Source organism: Pseudophryne corroboree, chromosome 9 (assembly GCF_028390025.1).
Source record: "Pseudophryne corroboree isolate aPseCor3 chromosome 9, aPseCor3.hap2, whole genome shotgun sequence".
Classification (NCBI taxonomy): domain Eukaryota; kingdom Metazoa; phylum Chordata; class Amphibia; order Anura; family Myobatrachidae; genus Pseudophryne; species Pseudophryne corroboree.
This window is the reverse complement of record NC_086452.1, coordinates 212,774,728-212,783,889: the sequence shown is the minus strand read 5'-3', so window position 1 is coordinate 212,783,889 and position 9,162 is coordinate 212,774,728. Positions and strand designations below refer to the sequence as shown.

The following is a 9,162-nucleotide window of genomic DNA, read 5'->3' as shown; positions in this document are numbered from 1 at the left end:
AGCTTTCACCCTGTCGCACAGCATATCACTGATGCCATCACAGCTATGATAGTATTAGATCTGTGTCTAATATAAACCATTAATGCAGTGGGTTTTACACAGTTAATTAAGGTCCTGTGTCCACGGTACCAAATTCCATTTTGGTTCCATTTTACCCAAAAAGTCATTTCTCGGCTGTACCAGAACGTTAAAAATACTTAATAATTGGCCTACAAAATGCCATTGTACCCACTATCCACTTAACCACAGATATGTAGACAAGCGGTAGCAGGCAAACTAAAGTTTACATAACTGTAATAGCCCACTGGGTGGGTGAATCGCTTTCAGAAGCAGCAATTTTTTTTATCAAACAATGCCAGCTCTTTCAGAGGCAGGATATTCTGTGTATCACTGGCTTCACTAATAGGCATACCACTGACAACCTCTTAGAAAAACTAAGAGACACAGAAAAATAAATCATCCTACTTGGACTCTCCTCAGGATTTGTCATTTTTGATTACCCCACAAATATTGTGCAATCATTAGAGACGGGTGAATTCCAACACATCCCATATTTTGATCACACAATCAACTTGGTGGTACAGAGTTTTTATTTTTTTAAATGACAAGAGCATGGAGGATATTCTATCTGTGGCCCAAAAAATTTGGGACATATTCATCATGCAGGAGATTGCAGCACTTACAAGAAGAGTTCAATTTGCTCTGACACTGACTGAAGCAAGAGGTGGAATTCCGCCCTTATATGCTTCAGCAGTTGGAGGAACAGCAAAAATTCATAGCTATACAACAAATCATGACATTGGGAGAGGAAGGAGAGGTTACCTTAGCCATGCGCAGTGCAGAATACTTTCTGTCTTGTGCTAGGTGCTCAAACCCTTTAAGTAGCCACCTGTAAAGTGAGTTCTGACACTGCTAGCTTGAATCAGGTGATTCCCCTAATTTATGTAGGATTTTGGAAAATCAGCTGTAGAAACTGAGGAGATAAAACAAAGCGAATCTGCAAAGTATGTCAGACTTGTAAATCAAGTTCTTTATTCACTTTGCCAGGATACAAGAGCTGCCAATACTGTATATTGAAAGCAGATCACTATATATTGGTGATTGTACTTGATCCTAGGTTTAAGTCATATGTATTGTCTTTCTTTCCAACTGACCCAGATCTTAAGAGATGCAAAGAGCTCCTGGTGAGCAAGTTGGCAGCTTAAGTTGTACAGAACACAACAGCATCTCCTTCAGTTTTTCCGGCAGCTGCCAGGAATAAACTTAGCGTCTGATGCAGAGGAGTCAACACAACATTTTGACATCTAGTCAGGTCTAAAAGAAATGCCTAAAATTAGTGACACCTCTACCGTAACTCCATCTTATACAGTCACCGCTGGGAACCCGACAGCTGGCATTGTGTCTGCATCCCCAAATAGGCATGTTATGTAGTCCCTTTGACTACTGGAAAGAAAAAATGGCAATTTGGAGGCCCTTGTACATACTGGCTTTACATTACTTAAGCTGCCCACCCTCCAGTGTGTACTCAGAAAGAGTTTTTAGCACAGCCAGTTCGGCGTAGGAGGCTACTTCGTCAAAATGTGGAAAAGACTACTTCATCAAAAATGTGGAAAAGATTATTTTAATCAAAATGAACTGAAAATTCTATTAGTAAGTCCTTTACCTATAATTACATCAAAGTACAGAGACATCTGTAATGTTGGATTCCAGTGGGAATTAATTAATAATATTTGAGGATGATGTACACACTGATGAGGGTGAGGATCACTTGCGTATCTATAATGGATGCAGTGTGTGTAGTGCACATGGGCCCCTGAGTCCAGAAGGAGCCCCCACCACACAGGCTACACCCATTTTCTTAATACTTACCCCTCAAGAGTCCCACACCAATGTCAGCAGGGCTGTGGAATCACTGTGAAAATGGTAGAGCAGTCATTTTCACATGTGCAGTAGAGAAATCACTGGGAAAATGGCTGCTGCGCCTTTTTCCCGGTGATCTGCGCATGCTCAGTAGAGTCTGAGCCCTCTAGGGCTCAGACTCTCCAGCGCTGGGCTTAGACTCTCCAGCGCTGCCAGCAGAGAGGAGGGGGCTGGAATGGAGGATGCAGCACACGGGCCTCCTCTTCTCTTAAAGCGCCCCTGGTGGGGATGATAGTGAAAATTACATCTTGCCACTGCAGAGCTGTTAGCATAGCAGCCTTAAGCCCATTGGCAGCTTGTTTTGTGGGGGTCCAAACAAACCAAGCACTTCAGCCACAAAAGTGAGAGTCCCTGTCGCTGAAGTACTTGGTTTGTTAAACTGTGCATGTCCTTATAAGGGTGGGTGGGAGAGCACAAGGACAACACAATATTGTACCACTTTTCATTTATGCCACTGTTGTGTGGCAATGTTTCTTTGATGTGCTATAAACTGCCATATGTTTGTGCCGTTGCTTTGTTGCTCAGTAACCAGCCAGCTCACTGCAGGCTTTGGCGAAAAGCGGATGAAAACAATATTGTGAGCTTGTCAGAATTGACTGGAAATGAGTGGAAATTAATATTATTGAGATTAATAATACTCTTGGAACAAAAAGGCCCAAATTATATGTATTTAGATTTATTGTAAATTTTTGGGAAAAAATCCAAAACTAAAACCAGTTACGGCTGAAATCCAAAATCGAATCCTAAACCAAAACCGGATGACAAATTAGACCCAAAACCAGCAAAAATGGTCCGGCACACATCCGTAATAAATATATGTATTTGTGCTTCTCATATTTGTTATGCATAAAGTCATCATAACAGTATAGATAGTAGAAATGTAGTTTATGTGTTTCCTTGGCATCTCATATGCAGCTTATTCTACTTAGAAACTAGTTTTCGTAAATTGATATCAGAATTATTCTAGTTTTCTTTATTTGTGATAATATCTATGTTCACTGCCTTGTGTTCCATGATTTACTGCTGCTTGCTTTATAAAAATAACAATTTTCTCTAAAGATTTTTCAGTATGAGAAGATTATAGTTTTGTCAATAACAGACACAGTAGGCCAAGCTTCCGATAACATACCACTGCGATTGTCAGACCAGCTTACAAATCCTCAATATGAGGAAAGAGCTCCACCAGACTTAATATCCTATATAATTTTACTAATAAACACAAACTGTGATATTAGCACGTTGTTTAGTTAACCATAAATAACAATATTCATACTTCATGTGACAAAGCATTCCATTAATCTTCCCTTTTCATTTCCCCATCCTCTCATTTGTTTCTTAATGTCTCCAAGTCAGAAATTCAGAATCTCCTCAATGTCACTTGCCAATGAACTTGGCTTGGTATAATACAGCTTGGAGATCACACCCCCGGTTCACAGCCAGACAATATTGTAATGTTTTGCAGAAACTAATTATCTTCAGAACGTGTGCCCTGAAGACAGTCTGGGAAGAGAAGAAACATGTAATGCAATTATGGGCTAAAATGAATATAGCATTTATTTACTAAAACCATTTTCTGAAATGTAAACTTTTCCTGAGGGGAGCAGTCCTCTATTTACACACGGTGTTATACTCATTCAGTGCTGGTGCAATGAAAGTTTGCTTAGAGAATATAAGAAGGAAGAAATACATACAAGAAAAAGTTCTACATATATAAGTATAACCAGAAATGATGCACTATATTTGTAACAATTGATTATATACATATCTACCAACAGTCTATAGAAGATTAGGTCAGCCTGCTTGACCATGCCATGCAGGTGGTGTATGAACTCCTCTTTTGGAGTGACTAGTGCTGGATCTTGCTTGGCTGCCCCTTATTTCATCCAACGATCTATTCTCAGCCATGCACCTCATTGGCGGGTGTGTGCAGCATCCAATTACTACTCATCAATTAATGGGAGAAACCACCCAGCTGCCATCCCAAACAGGTCAATATAGTCCTTATCACGACAGTTGGAAATAGCCAAATCAAGAAAGTCCTACAAAATTGGGATTTGAGGTTATTTTTTTATCCGTAATTAGCATTTATTAATTTATAAAATGGAATAAGATAAAGAAAAGCAATGAGCAGGTACAGAACAAGGGGAACGGAGAGGCGGGAGGGGAATAAGGCTTATTGAGCATATAGCTGTGGCAAAAATAAATGTCCAATGCTACAGAAAGTGCTCAACACAAATGCCAATAGCAGCATAGTGTGTTTCTCCATGTACAATATTCATCCAGATTATAGGGGTGGAAATGGTCTGCTTTATGAAGGATGTACGTTAAATGTAGTGAGGAGTAACAAGTAACCCTTGGTGATGTTACCTATCAGAATGATACTCATGCCAGCTAAACCCCATTATTAATGTTGAGGAGGCAGGGTGTATGTTTTTCGAATGTAAAACAATACTGTATGCTCTAGGTGAAATTAAAATGACTTTATTTTGAAGAACTGTAACACATAATAATTCATTAGGAACCAATGACATAGCTAATGTATTTAGCCACCAGCTCCCCCACATCAACTACAATATTTGTGGGGTTGACAAGCGAAAGGACCACCGTAGTTTTGGTGACTCTCCTCTGCTGGCTCCACATTAGGTCCTCTCTCCATAACAATGGAGATGTGAAAACCATCCCTACAAAACAAAGCAAATGCATGCTTTTCTAGGGTCCTAACAGTTCTGGAAATGCACTTATTCGCAAGTAAAGCCCCCCAAAAATAAAAAATGTGTACAAACCAGTAATCACACCACTAAATGCCCCTCCACTGTCTCTCTTTAAATGTTCTTCCTAGAGATGTGTGCCGGACCATTTTTGCTGGATTTGGATTTGACTCTGATTCGTCCTCTGGCTTTAGATTTGGATATGCCAAACCACTGTGGATTGGGATTTGGATTCCTATCAAAAAAGACAAAAAAATAGCTAAAATAATTTGGCCCTTTTTTTGTTCCTAGAGAATTATTAAAATCAATAACATTCATTTCCAGTCATTTCCAGTCCATTCTGACCACCTCACAGCTCACAATATTGTTTTAACCAATATTAGCCAAACGCTGCAGCAAGTGGGATGTTTACTAGGCGACAGAGAAGTGGCACAAACACACGGTAGTTTATAGTACATTTATGGAACATTGACACAGTATACTGGGGTACAGTGCTCAGAACAGTACAAACAATATTTTTTTTTTTTTTACTTGCAGCTTGGTTCAAAGTGCGTGGATCACAGTTACAGATGCATGTGAACAAACTGCACTAGGGTAATATGCACCAAACAGTACAAATAATATATACAGTGTATATATATTTTATTTTTTGTTTTGTTTTTAACTCGCAGCCTGATTCAAAGCGCATGGATCACAAGCCTTATAGATGCACATGACCAAAGCACACTAGGGTAAAGCACACCAAACAGTACAAACATATATATGTATATACAGTGTATGTATATATATATATATATATATATATATATGCAGCAAAAATGAGGTGTCACTCAGAGTCCTTTACACAAGTTTTAACGTGTATTCAAAAATGTCAGTATGTCAATGTTTCAGGGGGACTCCGTCTTCAGGACAAGGATATAAATAATTGTATTTTTATTTTTTTTACTTGCAGCTCAGTTCAAACTGTGGGGATCACAGGGCATATACATGCACATGAACAAAGGGTACCCACCAGTACAAACAATAGCTAAAGTATATATATATATATATATATATATATATATAAAATTCTGTTTTTTTTTACTTGCAGCTCGGTTCAAACTGCATCGGTCACAGGGCTTATAGATGCACATGAACAAAAGGCACTAGGGTAAAGCGCACCAAACAGTACAAATAATATACACAGTATATATATATATATATATTATTTTTTTTTGACCTTGCAGCTTGGTTCAAAGTGCATGGATCACAGGCCTTATAGATGCACATGACCAAAGCACACTAGGGTAAAGCGCACCAAACAGTACAAACATATTTATATATGTGTGTGTGTGTGTGCAGCAAAAATGAGGCATCAGTCAGAGTCTTTTAGACAAGTTTCAATGTGTATTCAAAAATGTCAGCATATCAACTTTTCATGGGGACTCCGTCTTCAGGACCAGGCTATAAATATTTTTTTTGTTTCTTTTTAACTTGCAGCTCAGTTTAAACTGTGGGGATCACAGAGCTTATAGATGCACATGAACAAAGGGTACCAACCAGTACAAACAATAGCTACAGTATATATATATATGTATATATATATATATATATATATATATACTATATATATATATATAAATGTGTATATATATATATATATATATGTGTGTGTGTTTTTAACTTGCAGCTCGGTTCAAACTGCATCTATCGCAGGGCTTATAGATGCACATGAACAAAGGGCACTAGGGTAAAGCATACCAAACAGTACAAACGATGCATACAGTATATATATATTTTATTTTTGTTTTTTTAACTTGCCGGTCGGTTTAAACTGTGTAGATCAATTTTTGACAGAGTACAGCGCAGCATACTGCAGCATGTAGCATGCCTCCTGTACACAGTCACTTTATACAGCACAGCCATTTGTGAGTCCAGAGTCTCAGTACAGATATTGGAGCAGAGTATAGTGCAACTTTCAGCAGCATGTCCCTTATAAACAGTAACTTAAAGAGCACAGTCACTTGTGAGTGTGGACACAGCACAATACAGCATCGTGCCCCCTATACACGGTCACTTAAAGAGCACAGCCACTTTTAAGTTTGGACAAAGCACAATACAGCAACATGTCCCCTATATAAAGTCATTTAAAGAGCCCAGCCACTTGTGAGTCTGGACACAGCACAATACAGCAGTGTGCCCCCTATAAACAGTCACGTAAAGAGCACAGCCACTTGTGAGCCTGGACACAGCACAATATAGCAGATTGGTGATGCCACACAGTCACTTAAAGCAGAGTCACTTGTGAGTCTGGACACAGCACACAGCCAATACAGCAGAGTCAGGGCAGCATACAGCAGTGTGCGTTACTGTGAAATTGCGCCAAGTCCCTGATGTGGCACCTTACATAAAATCCAACTCTCGTGAGAATCCGGCACGGGCAGGATGACGTTCGGCCTCGAAGTGGGATCTGAGTCTGATGGGAACACCAAGCTTTGGCTTGAGTGAACTCGGATCCATGGTGTTCGGAGTGGCTTGGATTCCACAGAATCATCTCTAGTTCTTACTGCAAAGTAAATTTAAATTTATAAACAAAACGTAATTTGAAGAAAATGTATGTGTCAAGATAACATTTAGGTAAGAATGGGACAATTTGCTCAGCTACTCTCATGCATACAGTAGATACATAATTTTGTAACTCATGTAGATGTCAACAACTTTATATACAGATCCTGTGTACAGTATATGCTGCCCATAAAACCTGGCAATATTTTTACAAAAATACAGTAAGTGCAAGATATCACAAAATAGCTAATGCTCTGCCAGTGAGCATTTTTTTTAAACTAAATATTTAATGTTTTTAGGATTATGTAGTATATGGCTGGCATGTGTGTGTGTGAAAAATTGACAGAACACCATAAGTTGTTCCAAAGGGTGTAGTCATGTATTGATACTTTAAAGAATAACAACAATATACCCTTTGAAAACAAGATATGGTGATCTGTCAATTTTTCACACACATACATCACACTACAACACACCAGTGGTGCAGCACTGTGCCACCCAAACACATTAAACTGTTGAATTTACCAAGCCTGGCTCTAACACGTATGGGGTACTGTGGCACATGGTTATGGCTCAATAGATTGACAGCCAAAAGGTCAACAATGTCTAGGTTGACATCAAATGGTCTACATACACAAGGCTGACATGGTCAAAAGGTTGACAGGGTCAAAATGATGACATGGAAATAGTCAACACATGAAAAAGTCGACATGATTTTTTTTTTAAAATTTGGTGTCAAATTTTCCCTTCTAGCACATGGAACCCCAATTAGTGCAACATGTCCCCTCACATGGTGAGAAAACTTCTGGCAGGTTACTATTCCCAAACGTAGTCCACATGGATGGTAAAGTATGGAAAATTGAAAAAAACTCATGTCAACCTTTTCATGTGTCAACCATTGCCATATCGGCCTTTTGACCTTGTTGAACATTTGGTGTTGATCTTTTGACTGTCAACCTATCATCCTGATATCGTAGCAGAGCCAGGCCCGGGTAAGGAGTACCCGATCCCCCCCTTCTCAACGCCACTGTCTGTGGGTGATGCTTTTGTTCCCGTCAGTCATTACCAGCAATCAGCAGGGATGAGTTTTCAGATTATGTCTCCCTCCAGAGACTGGGCCTCAGCTGTGTTTCTCCCTGCCTGGTTGTCAGGTTTAGCTAGGGTGCTCAGCTGTGTGTCTATCCATCCTTCTCCTCACTGGCTACAGGCGGCTCTGATTCTCTGCCTTGGTGCAGTCTCAGGAGGTGCTCACAATGTAGGTACGCTTTCTAGGCTAGTTACCTCAGCTCTTCTCTGACCAACTGCCACTCTCTTCCAACTGCCACTTGTCTTACCACCTGCCATTGCTTATGTGGCATCCTTCTGAGCTCCTGAGCAACTGCAGAGGCTTCTGGGAATTGTGAATTGCCTGGGTAATGACATACAAATGCATTGTTTCGCGATGCCCAGTGTCAGATGTGATATCTTGCATAGTGGGCATTACACTATACCTTTTATCTCTTCATTTACTGTATTATTACTTCCTTGCAGGTTGACTTTATTTGAAGATCTCTGGAATACCTTAGAGGAATGTTACAATTGGCAGTCTTATTTCTTTAGTATGGTGGTTTCATGATATTCATTAAAAAGTCAATAAAATAATGTCATCAATTAAAATAAGAGTAGGGGTGGAAAGGGTGAGAATAATCTATTTTTAATAGCATGAAAGATCTAATAAGTATTGAGAACATCATAATGTTCACCTCCAGGTCAGAAAAGCTGTTATCCTTGTTCTCTTTAAGCCTGATGTCCAAATATGTCTGCACAGTTTTTAAATGAAGTGTCATATTGTCGACTTTTTCTTATCCTTTAAATGTTTTCGGCTATATCTTTTGTATACTTGTATCCCAAATCTACTTTAAAGTTAAATGGATCTGTGTAGTATACAGTACACTTCCTTCTATGACTATATTACGTTTTAAGAGGCATGTGAACAGTTAAAAAAGCCAGA

At 39.2% G+C, this 9,162-nt stretch overlaps 1 long non-coding RNA gene across 2 annotated transcripts; it reads right to left on the bottom strand.

Annotated features, from left to right (window-relative positions):
* Positions 1 to 3,149: 3,149 nt before the first annotated feature.
* LOC134956901 (uncharacterized) lies at positions 3,150 to 8,476 on the bottom strand. 2 transcript variants are annotated; one of them, XR_010186275.1, is made up of 4 exons: positions 8,239 to 8,476; positions 7,015 to 7,173; positions 4,704 to 4,863; positions 3,150 to 3,420 (listed from the first exon to the last, which is right to left on the bottom strand). It is a non-coding gene; the product is annotated as an uncharacterized LOC134956901 (long non-coding RNA). The 2 variants fall into 2 exon arrangements; XR_010186276.1 differs by lacking the exon at positions 3,150 to 3,420 and adding an exon at positions 4,386 to 4,601.
* Between the last annotated feature and the right edge of the window lie 686 nt (positions 8,477 to 9,162).